The following is a 20955-nucleotide window of genomic DNA, read 5'->3' as shown; positions in this document are numbered from 1 at the left end:
CCGAAGTGTCCGTGCCCGCGCTCCTGCAGCCGTGCACGGGGTCCCCGCGCAGCTGGGCCGTGGGCAGGCCCGCAGCGACACCTCGGACATGAGGGGTGCTCCGGGTCACAGCGGTTGGTAGTGGTTGCGCCCTGGTTCAGTGCATCCTTCAAGGACCATAATACAGCACTAGTGTGTGGCTCTCACCTCTTTGGAGTTGTTTTGTTCCCCTACGCATATTGGATGATCACATAGAGGCTCCCAGGCCACCAGAAATTCCAGAGTGAGCACAACACAAGTTGTGTCTCTGACTCTTTTCAGAATAGAAAATGTGCTTTATGAAGGTGTCCCTGAAGTCACTTGAGGTAGGGAGCGAGGCAGGTCTTCATTATGCCTCAAAGGTCAGAAAGCAAAGTCTTGTCAGGACATGTCCACTACCCTCTGCATGACATTACTGAAGAGATTTTTCCATGGCCCTGTGGGACACATCGAGGACCTGACAGCCCACGACCCCACTGAGGTCACGTACCCCACTGAGGGCACTACAGCAGTGCCCAGTCTGGAAGCATGGGCACCACTAACACAGGCCTAAAGGGATCTCTGGGGGATTCTGCCTGGATCTTCCCAGATGGGTGACCCACGTAAGGCTCTGCTCTTAGAGGCTGGTCTCTTGATATGGGCTGATTGTCTGGTAAAATTATCTGTCTTTCCACTTACCCAGTTCCACCCCTGAACACCCCAGGACAGACACTACAGTGCCGCTCGTTCACTGACTCGCATGTGCACAGCTCATGCTGCTGTTATTCCATGCCAATGAGTTTCCTGTTGTTCAGCATTTGCTGCTATCTCATCCCACTGTGAGACATCGAGAAATGAGAACATAAAACTAACAAGAGACACATCCTCTAACAATTAAAAACCACCTCTATGTCAGAGGCATAATATCAACTCAAAGGAGAGCATTCCTGGTTTTGAACTGTTTTGGGTTTTTTTCTGTCATCTCACTGTGTTCTATCAATAGACTATTTTACTCCCACATGTTCTGACTGTACCCCACATTTCTCCTTGTCTCCACACCAATGTCAGGCTTCTGTCAGTCCAGCCACACTGGTGGCTACAGAGCCACTGTAGCAGACTGCTCACCAAGCTGGGTCAGGATGTGGCCAGAGGGTCTGACATAAATTCTATTGCATAAACAGGAAAAGATCCAGCAGCTAGAAGAAATGGCATCAAAAACTCACCTGCTCACCAGCACAGTCAGTCCACTGACAGTCTTGTCAGGAAGGTGAATTGTGTCAGTGTTGGCACTGCCTGGGCAGAAATTGTCTGGCATGCAGAGATTTCAGGGGATAATACCTGCATACCTTCCCACATGCCATAGCACTGCTGGAGAAATAGCATGGGTAAAAATACAAAGGAAGGAATCCCAAATAAGTATCCATTCAGGGAGTGTAAAACAAAGAGATTGATTTCTTCAGAGCAAATGAATCTTTCAATAAACGGAGCATAATGAATTTAGTTTAGAGGGAGTTGGAGACAGGCGCCCAATTTTGGCAAAATACAAGTTTTGGGATCAAATAGCTAGCATATATTTGAAGTGATGTACACTGGAGAGTATGGGCTGCCAGGAGACACACAGATGTTCTAGATGAGAGTTTTTTATTTATCCAGAGTGTGTTTGATGGAAGTGAGAGCAGTTCCTCCAAAATCACTGACTGTGCCAGCATCTAAAAAGACACATGCACATGTACACACATAAACACACCTCACTCCAAAGCTAAATTTCCAATAGAGAGGTTTTCTATATAAATCAGAGGACTCAGCCACCCAAGCTTGGGAACATCCTGAGCTCTACAATGAGATAGAGAAGTAACATACTTCTTGAGCTCTACAATGAGATAGAGAAGTAACTTTTCTGCTGCTGGGAGATTCCTTCACTGGGCAGATCTGCTGAGGGAAAGGGTGCTTTGCATGACATATGTCACCACAGAAAACATCATACACTTTCATGTGCTAAGGGAAGCCATAATCTTATTTAACTTTACAAAATCTGCAGACCACTTAGTCTTTAAACACCCTACAAAGCCTACAGGAACTTTTCTTGCCCTTTTCATAGTCCTAAATATCTTGGGATGGTCTTCAAAGGTCTCCCTGCAGCCGCAGGTATTTTCAATGATTTTAGCAATGTGCTTTGATAGATTTTTCCCTTTCCAGCAAAATTAGCCAGCCATGCATGTGCAGAAAATTCTTCCATAGCTGCACACTTCACAAGCTTATCAAAATAATCCACTGCTCATGCTCAACCACAGTTCTCAAAGGTTTATAACTCAGTCAAATCAAAACTAATTTCTTCTCAAACAAGCAGATACATGCCTACTTCAAGGAAGGCTATTTCCATGTCAGAGTTCATTTTTCAGCCTTCTGCTGATAAATTACAGAAATGCTCAAAAAAAGGTTGTGAGTCTATTTAGATCAAGAATTTTTTTCTTCTCTCCTGATATTCTGAACTGGCTGAACCAGTTTTGTTCAAGTCTTTCCAAAATATTCACATTTGGACAAAGTCCCAATTCGGCAGATTTCATCCTGAATCATTTATATTTCAGAGACCGCAGAAAACACAGAGGTTTAGAATGGAAAATGTTACATTGATTCAACTCTAGGAAAAGCTGCCTGTTCTGTTACAATGCATTTGCATACAGATATCTTTTTACCTCAAAAGTCCTAACATGTTTAGTCAGCAAAGAAACACTGAAAAAAATGCACTTCAATTAAAGGAAGGAATTCAAGAAAAATGTAAGATATTTTTTAATTATTTTTCCAGTGCATTTCAAAAGAAAATATTAGCATATTTTAAAAGCAGCATTGCTAGAATGATTCACAGAATAGAAATGCTTCTGTATCAAGCACAGCCCTTTAAACAAAAGAGATCAAGCATGTGAGAGTACAAATGGGAGTGAAATTTGCAGAAGGAATTATCAAAACTTTGCTTTTGATCTGCAATGCAGACACCTAGATTTGAGGGACAGAATTCTGATCTAGTTAGTTAGGGTGTAAACCAGAGGGAACATCACTGAACTCGTATAAGAGAGGGTACAAAACCAGCCACAACCATGATCAGACTAATCTGGACAACACAAAAGTTGCTTATCCTTTTCTGGAGTTATATTATCTAGTCAAAGGTGACCAAATCCTTCTGCAGGGCAAATGGAAAGCAACCCTCACCTTCAGGAATAAGTGAGTCAACCTCTTACTCATGCTAGCAATCTTGTTCTTGCAAAAACAGGAAGAAGGATTTTCAGACCAGGTCTAAAACACAGAAAATAGGTTTAAAAGACTTTAAAAAGCAAAAATATAACCGATCAAGATGTCACAACCTCTTTGATACATGGAAACTAAAACATAGGTGATCCAGTTCATATTACATTCTTTCAAACCTATGCAGTTATGTCACAAAGTAAATAATTTATCCTCTCTCATGAGGAGAAATTATTATTATGTCAGTCTAATTATTATTAGCCTGACATAGGGTGTTTCATAAGACAGAAATCACACATTTACATGAAATTTAAAATACATCTGTAGAGGATATAGGTCTACTAATATCTTGAAATCTTGACTCAGCACAAGGCTAGTATGTGTTTGTAGCGCTAGAATTCTGTTTGTATTGAAAGAGCCTGATCCTGAAAACGTTTATGCAAATGTTTAACTTCATTCAGCGCATATTCCCATTGGAGTCAGTTGGACTACTCAGACATTTAAAATTATATGCTTATGGCTGAGTACTTGCAGGATTAAAGGTTAAGTGCAGCTAGCAGGTCTGAAAATCTGTGTAGGTGTTTTGCAATTCCTCACTGCACAGTGGTAACAATGAGAAGCAGACTACCTCCTCAGCTAAAGACTTGGGAGTCAACATGTCCTTTCCCATCTGTTTAAATGCCAAGAACTATGTTTGTTTAATTTTTCAGCAGAGTTTCTGATGCTACCCAGAGTAGGCAGACGTGCTGGCAATAGCATTCAAAAGTGGCTCACTTCCAGAAAATCCTGTTAGCCTCCAAGAATGTTTTTTGAACTGTTAAAACCCCAAGCAGCAATATTGTATATGCACATTTTACCTTGAAAACAGTGTGTCACCATGCCTGACCACAGGGTTTGTCAGACAAGGTCCAAATATGTTCAGGCATTGCAGAACTAAAGCTCTCTCATCCTAGACTCTGAATTTGAGAAAGTAGTATCTTCTTTTTTAAAGCATAAAATAATGGCTATTTCCTCTGATAGCACTGCTGTTATGCTGTTTCCACATTAGTGATTGATCAACACATTACATCATGCAATGCAGATATTGTAAACACTGCACTTTCTCACATGAGTTTGAAGTATCAGCTTAAGCCCTCATGCTTCCAAGGCAAATTATCCAAATCTGGAAGCCTTTCCTCTCTATTAAATAAAGTTCAACATTCCTTGGAGTCATTCAGTTCAACAAGGAGAGGAAACAGATTCTTTTCCTATGGGTGGTGAAGACAAAGAAAGAGCAACTCAGCCTTTGCTCAGCCTCCCACTAAAGATGGCAGAGGCCAGAACAAACTGCAGTCCCACTGCCAGCTATTCTTCCTGAGTCACTTTGCATGTTGGACTGAACTTCAGCAGAACAAAACAAACCTCTTGCAGCATTCTGTAGGCTGCTGATTGGATATCAAAATGTGATATGGCTCAGAAGTCTCTCTCATAGGAGAGCAATGATAGATGAAAGAGAGAATCAGAATCAGTGGAGAGAGACTTGCAGAAACAGCAACCTCACCTTTGATTTAGGTAATTTGACACTCCTTCATTGGAATTATCCAAATTCCGAAGGTCATAGCTGCCAGAAGTGGTAAAGACTGATGATCTATGATCTGAGACAAGGCAGGAAATTCCATCCTTTCCTCTCGAGCAACACTGTGTAGCAGTGGAGTGCAGCTGTAGTACTGTAAGTAATTTGAGGCTAGAGGAAAACACTATGTGCTAATGCATAATACACAAGCCTATTTTTGAGCAACAAAGACAAATGTGAACCCATCCAACAATGGAGCTGTAATCTCAACTGGTATTTTGTCCATTCAAATTTATAATCCAGAGCAATAAGGTTACAGCCAAGAAATTTGAGACTATCTATGATACAAGTTTGCTACAGCAAAACATAGAAAATGCAGCTAAGTTACCATACAATCAGATTCATGGAGATTAAGAAAAATATTTTCCTTAGTCAACGTGTTTTAGCAGAAGCAAGTTTTGCTCATGTCTTTACATAAAGATTTTCTTAGCCAGTTGCACCATCATCAACTCACTACAGGGAATGCCATAGAAAAAGAGAAAAAGAAAGAAAAAAACATACAGAAGACTGAAGGAGGCATGGTAAGAGGGGAGGTGAGGGTACAAGAAGCAACAGTCTTTTGTCTTCCAAAGCTGCTGCACCATCTGCAGTTTCTGAATTGAAAAGATTGATAAGTGGTGCAGATCACCAGCTACCCAGGATATCAGACCTAGATGGCAGGGAGAACCTGGTGCTTAGTGAATATTGGATGAGGTATTGTAAATATTTCTCTTCAGTGATGGTGTATAATTCAGAAGGGCAGAGGAGAAAACCTTTCCTTGCTATACAATATTTTAGATTCAGCTGGATAGTGGAAAGCATTTTCTTACATCTTCCCCACTTCCCTCATATTAGGAGTTAAAGCATGTGCCTTTAGTCTGAGATAGGGCAAGAAGGTCTCCAGTTTTCTGGAAAAACATTCTAATCACTGACAATGGCAAGTCACATCAGAAATGCCATCATGAACAGGCTGAACACAGTTCAGATGTCTTTGATTAATTTTTTTAAATATAATTTTCCATCTTCATACTGTTGCCTCCCACTCAGGTGCATGCAGTGGAGCTCATGCCTCAAAAGTGATGTGCTGCCCATAGCAACCTATTCCCACTGGACACAATGCAATCTGACAGTTAGCAGTGCTGTTCATCCTCTGCACCAGGTGAAGGACACCACTCCCCCCACACCTGCCTTAGCACCACATCTGCTTTTTGCATTACCACAGTGACTAAACAAATAAACCCCAGCAATGTATTTTTATCGACACTATATATTTGACTCCTGGATATTGCTCAAGAATATTTTTCACTGTGCAATTAAAAGTAGTATTTTCAGACAGCACATATTATCAATAAATACATTCATTTGTCATGTTCCTTTTGCATATTTGCCAATTTGCAAAATTTTGTGTTTGGATCCCCAAATCATTATAACAAATTGCACAGGTCATCGCTATCACACTCAAGAACGTATTTCATATAATAGGGGAAAGAGATGTTTCTTTCAGTTCACACACTCTCCAGAAGTCATCTATTGATTTCTCCCAAGTTTAATCTTTCAGTACTTTGGAACAGACAGTAAATAGGCTCACTTACCACAAGAGATGGAAATTGACCCCATTTGTAACCTTCACGACCAGTTTTGCTTCAAACCTTTATCATCATCCATTGAAATCATGACAGACTGTTTCTGAAAACAGGACCAAAAACAACAAACCTCGAGAAATTAGTTTTACACTCTTTCTCTTCCAAGAGAAGCAGCCACATCCACCCCCTCCATAATACAACTGAACCACAATGACCTTGGTCCCAGTGCCTATCACACAAAATAATTTGAAAGAAAAGCTGGGATTTCCCTGAAGACACCATGTATTTTCCATCCCCTTTGTTCTTTCAAGAGTTTCAAGTAGAGGAGCAACTGTTTTCTTCCAAGGAGCCAAACATCAAATAAAAGAACTTTCTGTCCTTGTCCTTTGAGCTGAAGGTCTGTGACTTTGTCAACTGAGGTTAAAATCCCTTTTCTTTTCACATTCTACCAGGATATTGCTCACTGTTTTCTCTAGCTTTCAAAACTATATCTGAACTAAGACATGCGCCCTGGGGAGAGGTGGTCAAATAATGATTTTATTTTTGCTTGTAAATTAGATTTTTCCAGCACATAGGGGTGTAAATGAGGCTTCCCCTATGAAAAATAACATATTTTGCCTCAGGAATTCACCATAAGTTCAAGACAGCAATACTTTGTTCAGTTGTAATCTCACACACACTGGTGTAAATTGGGAGTGACTCTGTAGAAGGCCAAGTCATTACAACAGGTTAAATTGATGTAAGTTGAAAAAAGAATCCTATAGAGCTCCTTCCCTTACCAAAAAAATGGTAATATACAGTGGAGAAAAGTGCTTCCAGAGTCCTGCACTTTAGCAAATATATCTCACCAAACACTCCTAAAAAAGTATCACCACTGGAAACATAGTGCATGAAAATGCTCATGGGGCTTGTGTGCAGGGATGGCAGAGGTGGCAAGGGTAAAGAAGGCCCAGAAAGAGGAAGAGGGAAAGAGAGAGGGAGAGGGAAAGGGAGTGGGACAGGGAGACAAAGGGGGAAAAGAGGCGAGAATTGAAAAAGAGAAGACATGCCCTCTACTTGGTGAAGTATAGGGATGTACTGCTTGGGTCAGGTAGCCCAGCAATAGGGACCTGAAGCTTTTGCACTGTAGCTTCTCACACATCACTTGTTTAGGAAAGAAACCTCACACATTTTGGGAAATGTTTCCCGCTGCGATTCTGGGAATAGAAAACTCTGTGATGCTGAACTAGAAAAGCTCTGTTTCTGGTATCATATCTTTGCAAGTAGCACTTCTACTGTATGCTTTTTTTTTGGTACTGTCTGAGTCATCCCCTCTAGATGGATGTCCCAGGACACTCTTATGGGAACAAATATCCTTGAGTGTCCTGTCCCTTATAAAACATTTACCAGCTATTGTCTGTGTGTCCTTGTTACAGAGGAGCTCACTAAATACTTGCCTAGGGACACAGATGTACCTGCAGAGGTACAGTGTGACAGTGGCAAGACAAATGTGCATACACTGTACTGACCTTGGCAAAAATCCTAGCAGTCCAGCAGCAGGATCCTGTCTTTAACCCATACAGCCCCTGCCAATCTGGCAGTGCCTCACCTAAACCATTATTTGTCTGAGCCATTTGTCTGCTTTTTCAGGATCCTGAGCCATCTGCTTTTTCAGGATACTGCATGTTATGTGTGATGGAGCAGGTGAGGCGTGGAGTTCTTGTTAAGGAGAGGGCAAGGAGGATGGTGGCTTGATGCTACAGACCCCACCACACCTGAAGGCAAGGATCCAGTCAGGAAAAGGGCCATGGCACTACACCTTAGCCAGGCACACACCTACACAGCGCAGAGAAACACAGTCTTTAAGAAATATCTCCCAGTGCTCCCACACTTCCCCAGGACCCTGACACTGGCACAGAATTTCAGCCAGAACAAAAGGAATATCTTCAGTGCTTGAGTATCGTGGTTTTCCCCTGCTTTCTGATGGGGGCCTGCCAGAGGCTGAATGCAGTGGGAAGCCTCAGCTACTGCAGGACCACTGTTAGCTTGTGTCTTTCTCTTTCCTGCTCCTACTTCTGTTTTTCAGTTTAGCATATTTTGTCCTTCTTCTTGGCAGGCAGACTTCTTTTAAATTCAATAAAGGGCAGTGTATTTTCTTGCTTTAATTAATCACATATTTTCCACCGTGTGAGTAAATAATAATTAACCTGGCAGCTGGAGGTACCCTGGGTTAGATCATGATGCTCTGTTCTAGCTTTCCACAATGTTTCCTTGTTGTCAATGCTGCTTTCTTGGCTAGATTATCTCCAGGCATACCATGTGCTTGAGTAACAATAACAAACAGGAAAAATGAAGCAGTTCATAAGATTATTATTTTAGTTAGCTTTTCTGTTCTAAAAGCCAAAAAACATCAGCAGTCCTAACACACTCAGAAGAGCTGCTTTGTTGTTTTTTTTTTTCCCTAGTCACTAAAACATTGTAAAACATTGAGCTGTTATACAGTTATATCAAAAAATTTGATAGGACACCAAACAAGTTCAGAATCCCACTGGTGCTTCAACAACTGCATTTGATCAGCCATGAGCTCATATCATCAACTCATGGAGAGAGAGAGGGAAAGATGGGGACTTTGGATCTCAAGTGCATGTCAGGGTCCCTCTGCATATGTCTTTCTATTAGTTCTTGAAAAATTGTACTGTGCCAATGCACAGGAAAAAAGACTTGAAAGAAAAGGCCTCCAAGAGCCAGGAGAACCCTGATGGGGTTCCCACACCCCACCCCTAAGGAGAAGGAAGCAGGATCCTGGTGGAAACTTGAGGCAGTAGCTAATAGATGCTGAGAGGAGTTAGTGTGCTTCTGACATTCTAAGAAATGCAGAACCAAAGGGCATGTACCTGGAAATATAAGAGAAGTCTGAATTTATCAGGTGGAGAGGTTTTGCTGTTGAAGAAGAATAAAGTCTCTAGAGAGGAGCCCCTCCAGTGCAGGAAACCCTGCTAGAACTGTGCTTTTATCCTGTCTGCCCCATGGCGAGTGACATTATTTAGAGCTGAGAAAAGTTTGAATAAATAAATCAGTTGAGCCAAGGAGTCTTTTTAGTGTGTAATCAGTTACTCCCTTCCCATTTAAGTCTCTGCCAAGGTTTTCCTCTACTTCCTGGAGAAACGCACAGAAGCATTCAGACTGCTCTTGCCACAAGCAGGGGCTTCATGTGTCTGCTGGGAGAGCTGGCAGCCCCAGGCAGCTGGGAACAGCACACACAGAATTCCCAGTCTCTGCCAGAGAGAAGTGGCTGCTCAGTCCCTCCCAGTGCTGTTCAATAGCTGTCTCTGAAATGGTCTGGCCTCAGCCCACTCAGAGTGCATCAGAGTCCCCAGCACAGCTTCTGATCATTTGCACTTGTAACAGGTACCTGTGTGATGGGACCACAACCGAGTGCCTACACTGCTCTCAGCCCTACTGGGCTGAGATACAAACTAGTAATGGAGCCTTGGTAAAGCCAGCACAGATCTTGTTCCTGCTCTTTGGAAAAGAAAGGCAGCATCAGTACAGAGGCTATTGGGCCAGCACCATTCAAAACGATGAAACTTGCTGGAACCAACCAAAAAAATTGAACAGATACAACTGGAATTGACTGTACTTTCAGTTCATTGTTCCATTTAGATCTCCAGGCATGAAAACAACCCTACAGAGAAAAACAAAACAAAACAAAAAAACCACAACAAAACACTTCAAGTGAAGGCAGGATGAATACCTTCTGGAAACAAAAAGATATATTTTGTCAATTGATTACACAGATGGGAAAATCATACAAGCAGTGGCAAGGTTGACAGCAATTTGGGAGAACTGGCAGCATCCCAAAGGCTAAGGAAAGTATCCTCTTCATCCAGTGCTTCTTGACATTTTCTCAGAGACCGAGTTCACAAATTGTGCATTTCTGAGTTCAGACAAAATCTTCCAAGCTTGTCAAGAGTACAGATGCTGCAATTGCCAACCCAGAGGTATAAGACTTCTAGAGGTGCTGCCATTTCTTCTCTTTATTTTTTTTTTCCTAGAGATGGCTCTTGTAACATCTTGACTCCTGAGCAAGATGAATTCTGTCACTGTGCCAAGTCTTAGCACTAGGCAATGGAGGGCAAAGATAAGGCTTCAGACGTGTCCCACTTATATGTCAAAATACTGCAACATTGACGAGTACTTTAGTGCCGTACACTCCCTGAATACTAAACTTCTTCCTGGTACTATCTTGTACTATACAATGTGGCTCTTTTTATACTTTTGTTTACCAGCATCTTTTTTCATTTGCAGTTAGGCTGGTAGAGGAAAAAGGCCTCTAACAGAAATTAGGATTGCATTTTCCCAATCTTTACTGAAGTATGTAGGTACATGCAAAATTGTCACACAAACTGGGATTAGGAATCCTAGAGCTAATATATATTCCCACTTTTTTCAGCCTGAATTGTTCTTTATCAGAGTTTAGCTCACTATTTATCTTTGCAAGGTCTAAAAATACTGTTTTATTACCTAGCTCGGTATCTTCTTGCCATCCTCACAGATGATGGAGTGGAGAGAGCATTTATAAAATTTGCTGATGACACCAAGGTGGGAGCGGATGGAAGTAATTCGGAAGATGGGATACGAATACAAAATTATCTCAATATGTTGGAGAAATAGTCTAAAATTATCAAGACAGAATTTAGTAACAATGCACATGAAGCACTAAATAGAGAAATGAAAGATCAAATGCACAAATACAAAATGAGAAATCATAAAAGAGTTGGAAGGGCTGGGGAAAAAAAAGGATGTGAGAACTAGAATATGACTCAATGCAAATATGAACAAAGCAGTTAAATCTCCTGAAAGACAAATCTCATATGAGATGCATTATTACAGGAGTATCACGTGCGATAGGGAATTATTCAGCTCTTCAATGCACTGGTGAAGAGCCAGCTAGTGTATTGGATGTAGCTCTGGGTAACTCTTTAAAACAAACAAACAAACAAACAATAAAAACGTAGGACATTTATAGAATATGGCCTATCAGAAACAGCTTGTATAATTAGGTTGGTCACTCTAGAAACTTCACTGGGAGATTTAAGAATAGTTTTCCAATATATGAAAGACTGTCTAAGAAACGGCAACTTACTTTCTCTGCTCAGTTTTCAGGAAAGAGTCTAGTGGATCTGGTAGAATGGTGGTTGGGTGATAAAAGAAATTCAGAACAGGTTAATAATTCTTAGGAACACTTGGGACTCTGCTCATAGAAAAGTTTAGGAAGACATCAGACAGTGCTGCCAGTATATTTTATCCCGCTTGGAGCAGGGAAATTTTCTCAGTGGTTTCATACAGCTTGTCAACATTCTCAGTCCTATTTTATCAAAAGATCCATCCAGTTCCTTTTTGTTTGCAACACCACAGAGTTGAAGCTGAGCTGCAGGTGCTTTTCAGACATTTCAGCACTTTGGCAGTTACAAATTCAGGATCAGTCACCTTTCATTTCTCGTGCTTTTCTTGGACAAGCGGGAATCATTGTCATCGTCCAACTCTGCTCCCTGCTTTCACATGTGGATTTTCCAGTAGTGCGAGTCTTGAGGAATTTCCATTCCCTTTCTCTCCCTGGTGAGCTGTGTATGTTCACAGCTACATGGCATGAATAAACTCCAGTGTTCACACATAACCCCTTTCCAGTCACTCCTGGATCTTGTTCTGACATTGAACTCTACCAATAATATTTTCTAGATCACCCTGAATCTTCGTCCTCTCTGTAGTCAAAGGGAGAGAAGGTTTATTCAGGCTTCAGCTGTCCATGAAGACCCCTAGAATTCAATCTCCATCCCAGGATCAACCTTGCTAAAGACAAAACTTGAGTTGTGGGATGCTGGAACCCGTCCAACCTGAGCCATGGGCTGCTGTGCAGGTCTGTGTGAACTGCTGCATGTGCTGTATCCCTGCCTACCAGGGCCCAGAAAATGAGGAATCCACAGCACTATTCCAGTTTGGCCCTTGCAGGTTAGAGTACAGGGAGTGCCTGTGCTGCAAGAAGATGAAGGCACCACCATCATCACCTCAGCTGCTCCTGTCTTGGTGCTGAGGAGCAGTGTGGGCAATGTTTGTCTTAGTCTCTACTCTCTTGTGTGTTGCTGACAGTGGTGTGGTATCAACAAGCGTGAGACAACCTCAAATTGCAAGATGCATTTTATCTGCTGGAGGATGGAACACCACACAAGCTGATTTGCCTTGTTTCATTGTGTCTCTTATTTGTTCACAGCCCTAAACCCCCCACAATGCAATCAACTGAACGGCAGCCTCAGGCAATTGCACCTTTTTACACCTTCTAAGAAGAGAATTGCTTGCATAAAAGCTTCTACATTTTCCTTTACTACCTCTCCCCACGAATTTGGTTGTCTGTAGGAGCAGGGGGAGGATATTTTCCAACCATAATAAAAACACTGCATGGTGATGCAAGGAAGATCTCCAGTCTGATGATGTTTCTTTATTTTCACATTGCTATTTTTTTTCAAAAAAGATTTTAAGTCAGAATAAAGGAAGGCTCCTGCTAACTTGCTCTTGTTGGCTTCTGATGTATCCCTGTGCACCAAAAAAGGTGCATGGATGCACTTAGGTGACTCCTAAAAAAATCTCAAGAAAACTTCTGAGGAGGTAGATTCACTTTTGCACCCAGATGCAGGGGCTTGTGAACACACAATTCAGCCACCACCAAACATACCCAGTGCTCCTGCCTCTCAGCAGTCGTGCTCTGCAGAAACTGAATAATTAATATTTGTTGCCATAATGTTCTGGCATCAGCCTTTCCACAGTAACATTGATTTTTCTTTTTTTCTCTTGCACATACTCAGCCATCTTATTCTTCATCTACCTCACCATCTTGCCAGATTCTTACCTCTTCCCTCTCACAGAAAGGCCCTTTGCTCTGCAGAGCAACCCTCTGAGTTCACTGGTTTAATCACACTGAGCAGCAGATGTTGTGTGTGAGGACAGTAAAGTCTGGTTCTGCTTGCTTTTTGCTTCCTTTCACAGCCTGTGTTTTCCTGTCGCTAACTTAAACATTATTTTTAACTTTTTTTTACATCTTTCAGCATTTTCCCTTTTCTCCTTACTTTCACAGATCTTAACGTTTCTATTTCCTTTCTTCCTGTTCCACAATTCCCTCTCCCAACTTCCCCTAAAAAAAATGAACACATGGTCAAATACTCTGTTTTTCTCATAGCTTCTCTTCCAGTCCTTTCTTTAATTCTATCCCATCTTCCTCTTACTTTCCTTATGACACCCAAAGACATGTTTCCTCAATTATTTATGGATTTATTTACTTATATATTTATTGCTTTTGGCTATTGTCCTTACAGAAGCCCTCACATTTTTCACATTTTTCATCATGTCCCAGTTTTGACTCATGTTCCCTGGAGGTGGGGTAAGTTTCTGTTCTCTATCCCTCCAGCTATGAGCACACTCCAAGCCAGAGTACAATTACAGCTGAAGGAACACCTAGTTTCACAATAGCTCAGTTTGAAAACAGTAGGACTAGAGCAATGCAGAGTTTAGCATGGATTGCAAAGTCTGTCTAGGATCTTAATAAATACATAGAGCCTTAGCTGTGGCTCAGCTCATTGCTGTGACAAAAATACAAGGCCCAAGAGAGGTGAAAGCCCATTCTTGCATAGCAAAGTAGCTGTAAGAGGTGCAGCAGGGAGCTCACAGCCTCCATGAGCAGGGCATGACAGCCTTTAGCCACCTATACATTACCCCAGCCTGTGCTGCAGAATACTCTGAGAAACACAGAAACTCTGCTGGGCTTCAAAGGAGGATGTTCCCAGGGCTTTTCCAGGAGACATGGATCTGTCTAGAAATGGCAGTGGAGAGAACTGTGCCCCCTTTTCTTATGTACTTTACCTCACAACTCAGGATGCCTCAGCACATCTCTCCCCAGAGTTTGCCAGAGGAATATAGCCTTTCAGCTGCTCCCTGCAGAGCTCACAAGGAAATTTCCTTCACAAGGAAATGGCCTTCTGTGGCATTCACATTTTCTGGAAAAATCCCTTCACCCAGGATTTTTCTCCTGGGAAGCTGTGAAGCCTCAGAGAAGAAGGAAAACAGTAATTACCTGATTTGCTTCTTCTGTGTTTTGCTCCTTTGGAATGTGTTTGGAGATTGTTTACCACAGGTGATTGTTTCACTGGATTTCTGGTGGGAGTATTTTGACTCAATGGCCAATCAGGGTCAAGCTGTATTGGGACTCTGGAGAGAGTCAAGAGTTTTCGTAATTTATCTTTTTAGCCTTCTGTAAGTATCCTTTATGTATTCTTTAGTATAGTATAGTTTAGTATTCTTTAATGTAATATAGTATCTTAAAATAATAAATTAGCCTTCTGAGAACATGGAGTCAGATTCATCATTTCCTTGCAAATACAATAGCCTTCCCCCAGACAAGTGAGACTTTCTGTGGCCCCTTGGTAAACAGCATTTAGAAGTCCAAGCAAGGAGGAAAGTAATGGAGGTTAACTTATTGGCTGTGCAGCACCTCACATCACCATGTGATGCTATTCATGTCCAGGAGAATTTTGATTTGGTGTTCAGAGGAATGAGAGAAACCTTGTGGTGTTTGCTTCCAGTAAGGTACAGTAAGACAGTTTTTCTGCGTGCTGAAGAGGTATAAAAGAAATAAGAGAAATACAATAAAAGGAAAAGCAGACTGGTGTGGTTTAGGAATGAGGTACTGGAATCCCCACTGCAGCTGATTTAAGTCCCAGTTTCTCAGCAAGGCTGGTTCCCTAACAGTGTTTGAATGCACAGTTAGAAAATGAAATAAGCTTGGTACCTAATGCAGCAGGGAAAGCCTTTGATGGTAAGCCCCAAGGATAAGGGAGTAAGAGCCAGACTCGCCAGAGCACAACAGTTTAACTTGGCTGGGAGTCAGGCTCCGCGTGCTTTTCTCACACAGTGTACAAAACCGAGCTCGTTGGCAGTGCTCGGTAAATAAACAGCGATAACAAAATCTGCAGCAGAACTGAAAGGATACCCGGAAATTACTTGTGTGTGGAACTCCCTTGGACATGGCACGTTGCCTTCAGCGCTGGGAAATGTGTTTCCACTGCAAGCCCAGAGTACAGTAATTGTTACTTTTCACCAGGTATTCCAGTGTGATAAAAACAATAATCTATGGGTGTGGTAGATCAAATAGTATATAAATTACCAGTCAGACTATATTTAGACCCATAAACCAAAAGGATGGTGTTCTGGGAACAATGATTGAAGTGTTAACTATATCTGATTTTTTTCTTAGTGGACAGTCCAACCTTTACATCTTGATGACCTGCCAGACTTGTCTATGGTACGTCATTTGTTTTTTGTGAAAGAGGTCTGAGGGAAATAAAAAGCCTAGAAAAGTGCAGAAGGCCCAAAAGTGTGTGTTGATGGAACAACATCTATCTCAGAAATTGTCCTTTGTCTCATGTTGTTCAAAAATTAACAACTTCAGCGATAAAAGGGTTTTTAGTTGCTTGATATTGACATGCAAAGTTTTTCTGTGAGTGTGTACTATTCTTTTGAGAGTGAGTGCAGGGTACAAAGCAGTAAACTGCAGCAAGAAAATGCTGTGCAATGGCCCACAGGTAAATAGTTCAGCACTATGGGCAAGCAGATGAACAACAGCTGTTTCAAGCTGGTATTAAATGCGTCTGAAATTGCAGTTCAGTGTTTTGGATTGGAAGCTACTTGCTGTCAATTGGAGTCTCAGCTATTCCTGTTCAGGCACTTTGGGCAAACATTGAAGAGCCACTGCCTGGCTTTGTGCTACTAGAAACATTGCTGATTGGGGTGAGGAACTGACCATCCCTCCAGTTCAGCTTTGGATGCCCGGCTGTGACCTGAGCATCACCAAGCACAGGACATCCCCACAAATGCACCCAGGCAGATGAGCTGTGCCCCGAGCCAGCAGAACCCCTGAGCCCCTGCTATGCACCTTGAAGGGTGATATTGATGACTTGCAGCTGTAATGGACTCCAGTTTGCCCCTGCCAGAGATAGGGAATTATCTGAATTCCCACAGAATTCAGTTGGAAGCAGGATGGAGCCACAGGATCATGTTGTCCCTGCTGTGATGATAAGAAAATATTGTGTGATTGTTACTAATGCTATAGCTAGACAAGAATCATGCTGTCATACAAGCACCAGGGGAAAAAGTCTCTAAATCAAATACATTTAAATCATATTTAAGGCAAATCTTCAAGTGCAAGATTTAAGTCAAATCATCAAGACAACCTGTAAGGAAGAAATTGAGAAATGAAGAGAAGGACTAGAAATTATAATATACTTGTCTTCTGGGCACAAGTACCACAGCTATGTTCTTTAGAAGATACAACTAGAAATACTGAAACCATGTGATTAACATCTAATAAACATTTACTCAAAACAGTTGAACAGTACTTCACAAACAACATGAGATTTGCAGAAGATGAAATGGTATTTTTACGAATGAGTTACCGAAGTTTATTCTGGGTCTAGCATAGAGCAAGAAGAAAGCACAAAAGCCAACTTCTGAAACAGAAAGTCGCTCATTATCCAGTCTTGTCTTCCATCCCTACATAGAGAGGAATATTTATCCCCTGTTGATCTTCAGGCGATTTCTCACCTGTTCATCCTGCTCAGCTAAAAGCCACAGGCTACAATACATTGATAGGTCTAGACCAGATGACATGTGTCTCAAAAATTGAGCTTTCATATCAGCAGTTAAAGACAGCTTCTCAGCCAACATCTGGCAGAGGGAACAAATCTGGGATCTTCTGTATGAAAAATTTTTTCTTTCCAAAATCCCAGACACCAGCAGAGAGGGTGTGTCATATAACCCACTGCTCAGAGGTGAGTCCTTCTGTTTCTGGGGTTTGCCATGACTGGAAAACAGGGCATAGCTGATATGTGTCACGGACACATCCTTCCAGTCCAGGAGGACAGAGTGGGTGAAACACAGTGCTGAAAGAAAGTTGGATCTAGGATTTGTGATACTTGGATTTTCAGTGTGGTGTGCATTTTCAGGAGGAAGAAACCAAAAAGCAGCTCCAGGTTTAGATAAAATGGACTGGAAAAAAAAAATAGAGGTTTTGTGAAATGAATAACAGCCCATCTGCAATTAATTTCCATAAATATTTTGTTTTATCTGAAATAAAATAGTTTGTTTCCATCTCAAATGATGTTGCATTAATCATCATCATCATCATCCCAGGATATTCCTAGACAAAACAAAATCATGAACACTGGTTCTCAAAGAGTGCAGCTCTTCACATATGCAAATACTCTTATCCTCTGTGCATCACGTAGAGGCTTATAACACATTCTTACTGGGGGCTACAGGGAGTGAAGCATACATGCTTCCCTGGTCTGTCCTGTATGAGCAGTTACTGACTTTTCAGGGGGTGGCATTCAAATAGCTCTCTCAAACAAATATTTAATTCAAAAGTACTTAAAATATGACTCAGGTTCCCTGCTGTGATGTTCTAGATGTAGTTTCCAACAGCAAAACTGTCATTGTTCTTACCAGCCTTCTAACAGTCTGCAGTGAAGATTTTTCTGTCTGAGCTGGCTGGGTTTGAACCCCATTATTTGCTGCACAGCGGTAGCAAGTTCTGTATTCTCAGTGTCATCCTATTGCAAGGAAAAAAATTGAAGATTCTCAGTTTTATAATAGTACCAATATACATCTACATTTTAGGCAAATTTTCACAGTACTTTCAGAACTGAATTTCAGGTCTTGGTATGCTTCCAGATCACTATGTCTCTTCTGGCATTCATCAAAGTGCTGCACTGTACTGACAGCCTGCCATGTCATAGTGGTAAAATACTCTAATACGGAGGTTTAAGTACTATTTACAAATTGAAACCTGCAAGAAGAAGTAACAAAAGTAAAAACAACAAAAGTAACTTTACTTGTTAAACAAGGTCTGATTTTGCTTAAAATTTACTGCAGCTGGAGACAATGTGGGCAGAAGAATGTGGGTTTGTTCATGGTGCTGCCTTCAGCTGCAGGAATGTGCTCTGGGCGTGTGAAGTGATGGAGTTGAGGACGAGCCAACACCAGCACCCGCAGGCTTCTGGCTCTCACTCTCCTACTGAGGCCACCAAATGCCTCTGCTGACACAAAGATCTTTGCAGGAAAACCTTCATGGGATTGTAGAGAAGTGGGTTATTGCCATGCCTCATGCCTACCTCCAGTCGTCACTTGCTCTAGATGTCCTTAAACCTGGTTATCTCTCCAGCCACCTTTGGCATAGAAGATAGTCATGTTCAGGGCTTGTTGATATGGGGACACCCAGAAGAATTAAATTGATTTATCTTTGGAAGGGGATTAGGTGATGACACATAATCAGCAGCAGATTAAACACTCTCATTCAGAAATAGAGAGCCCCTAATTCAGTTTATCTTAATTCACTCTGGAAAGGAGTTAGGGCTGTGACTGAAGCATAGGGGAGGCAGGCTTGGGCACAGCTGCTGCTGTGCTCCCACAACTCTCCCTGAGCCTTTTGGCAGGGGCTGCCAGCCCACCCAAAGTGTTGGGAAAGGAGGGGTGGGATAAAGCAAACCTCCATTCCTTCCTCACCCCCACATAGCTCACAGCCCACATCTCAGGGCACCAGATCCTGAGTAGGATTACTTGGGGGCTTAGCAGTGCCCCCACCACTGCAAACTGCACCCTGGCCTGGATGATCCCTTCCCAGACCCATCTTTGGGACTCCCCCTTTCTCCTAGATATTTCTCCCCCTATCTTCTTAGATATTTTAAGAACTGAGGTTCTAGCAGGGTCACATAAGATCCCACCTGACTGATTAATCTGATGCTGAGAATCTGATGCTGAGAAATGCAAAGATTTGGCTTTTGGAAATTTGCCAGCAATAAAATGGTACCAAAACAGGGCGACAAGCCCTGCGTCCTGTTTAGGTGCTAGCTAACACTGCTGCACCGTGGACTCCTGCCCATCTTTAATTGTAGGCACTACCTAGATGATGAACGTTTGTTCTTAAAACTCAGGCTGTTGTGTGTTATTTACTTCATACTACATATAGAAAAACGAGATGTGTGAAGGAGTCAGTCCTCTTTATCAGGTCCTGCTATAGCGCACACATGGCTTTCTCCCAAGTGGAGGCAGCCAAGGATGCAGGAAGCGGAGAGATCTAGCCTGGTAGCCATAAGAGCATGCCCTACATGAGCATGCATCAACACCCTTTGCTAAAGCAATTTCTCTTTCCTGTTTGAAATCCCATCATCTGCAATAATAACCTCTTTAGCCCAGCTGATGCTGATGAATTATCATGCAGAAAGTGGCTCACAGTCTGGTACACGCTCTCTCACAAGCTGCAGTTTGCTTTCATTTAAGGCCGCAGTTTGGGCTTGCCTTATCCCAACCAAACATCAGCTGCTTTGCTTCCAGACACCTGCTCAAGCTCCCAGCATAAGAGCAGCTCCCTCCCCTGACTTGCCTTTTCCAGATGCTCATAGTGATGCATTACACTGAATAACGGCAACTTTAAAAGAAATTGGAATCTCTTCAGACTTCAATTGACCTTAAATATAGGTTCTGTTTCTAAAATCCCTTCCTCAGCAAAAGTGGATGTCTGGGAGAATGGGTAATGGAATATGGAGTGCTGCTGTTTCACCCTGTGCTTGGCAATTACCAGAAATTGTTGCTGTTTGACAGCAGCTTCTGTGTACACCTCTAGCAGTGATGGTCTTCAGTCCATAATTTCTACTAGCATGCCATTAGTTAACTGGTAATGTTCCTCTCTGTCATGGCAGCTCACCCAAACAAATCAGCAGTTCAGTGCAGATCATTGTAAGCTTTTACAGTCTGGGAACTCACAGTTTGTTACTAGGCAAGTTTTTATTCATACAGATCCCAGTTAGACTCACACAGGGAAATAAGACCCATAACCATTTGCAGATTATTCCTGTGACATGAATTCTCACATCTGTTAGCAGTAAAATTCCTCTCAGAAAGATGGAGCACGAACAGGTGACTGGGGACCATCTGATAGCATTGTTTGGGGTGGCCTTACTGCTTTTGTGATATGTAGCTGTCTCTCATCCAAGTGAATGCAACCTTTGTGTAGCTGCACATCACCTACTGCACACAAACACTCACCTAAACTAACACACTCATCCCCCACACACTCTTCTCTGGCTGAATTCGAGAGCCCAGACATGTAACCTGTTTGTTTGAGTTGGTAAATCTGAAAATAATAAGTATATTACTAAAGTGCTAAATTACTAAATCATATATCAGCCTATTTAACAATGCTGTACGCTCGTTCTAAATATATATAGAATCCTTAGACAGAAAAATCCACACATATAAGTGCAGAGACAGACAGGAAGATATAATTTTTGCCTATGTGTATATATACATATTTACACATACATAGAATATTTCAAAACTAAAAAGGGGATTTAGTCACACAGCTCCTCGATGCTAACTCTTACTTATGTCTATCTTCATACACACATGCACACTCTGCTGGTACTGTAAAAGCCATCTGTGCTTGCACTGTATAGCAGTTTCAGTCACATT

This window comes from Fringilla coelebs (assembly GCF_963513975.1).
Source record: "Fringilla coelebs genome assembly, chromosome: 3".
In the NCBI taxonomy this organism is placed as follows: Eukaryota; Metazoa; Chordata; class Aves; order Passeriformes; family Fringillidae; genus Fringilla; species Fringilla coelebs.
The sequence above is the reverse complement of the archived record's forward strand: the minus strand, read 5'-3'. Positions refer to the sequence as shown.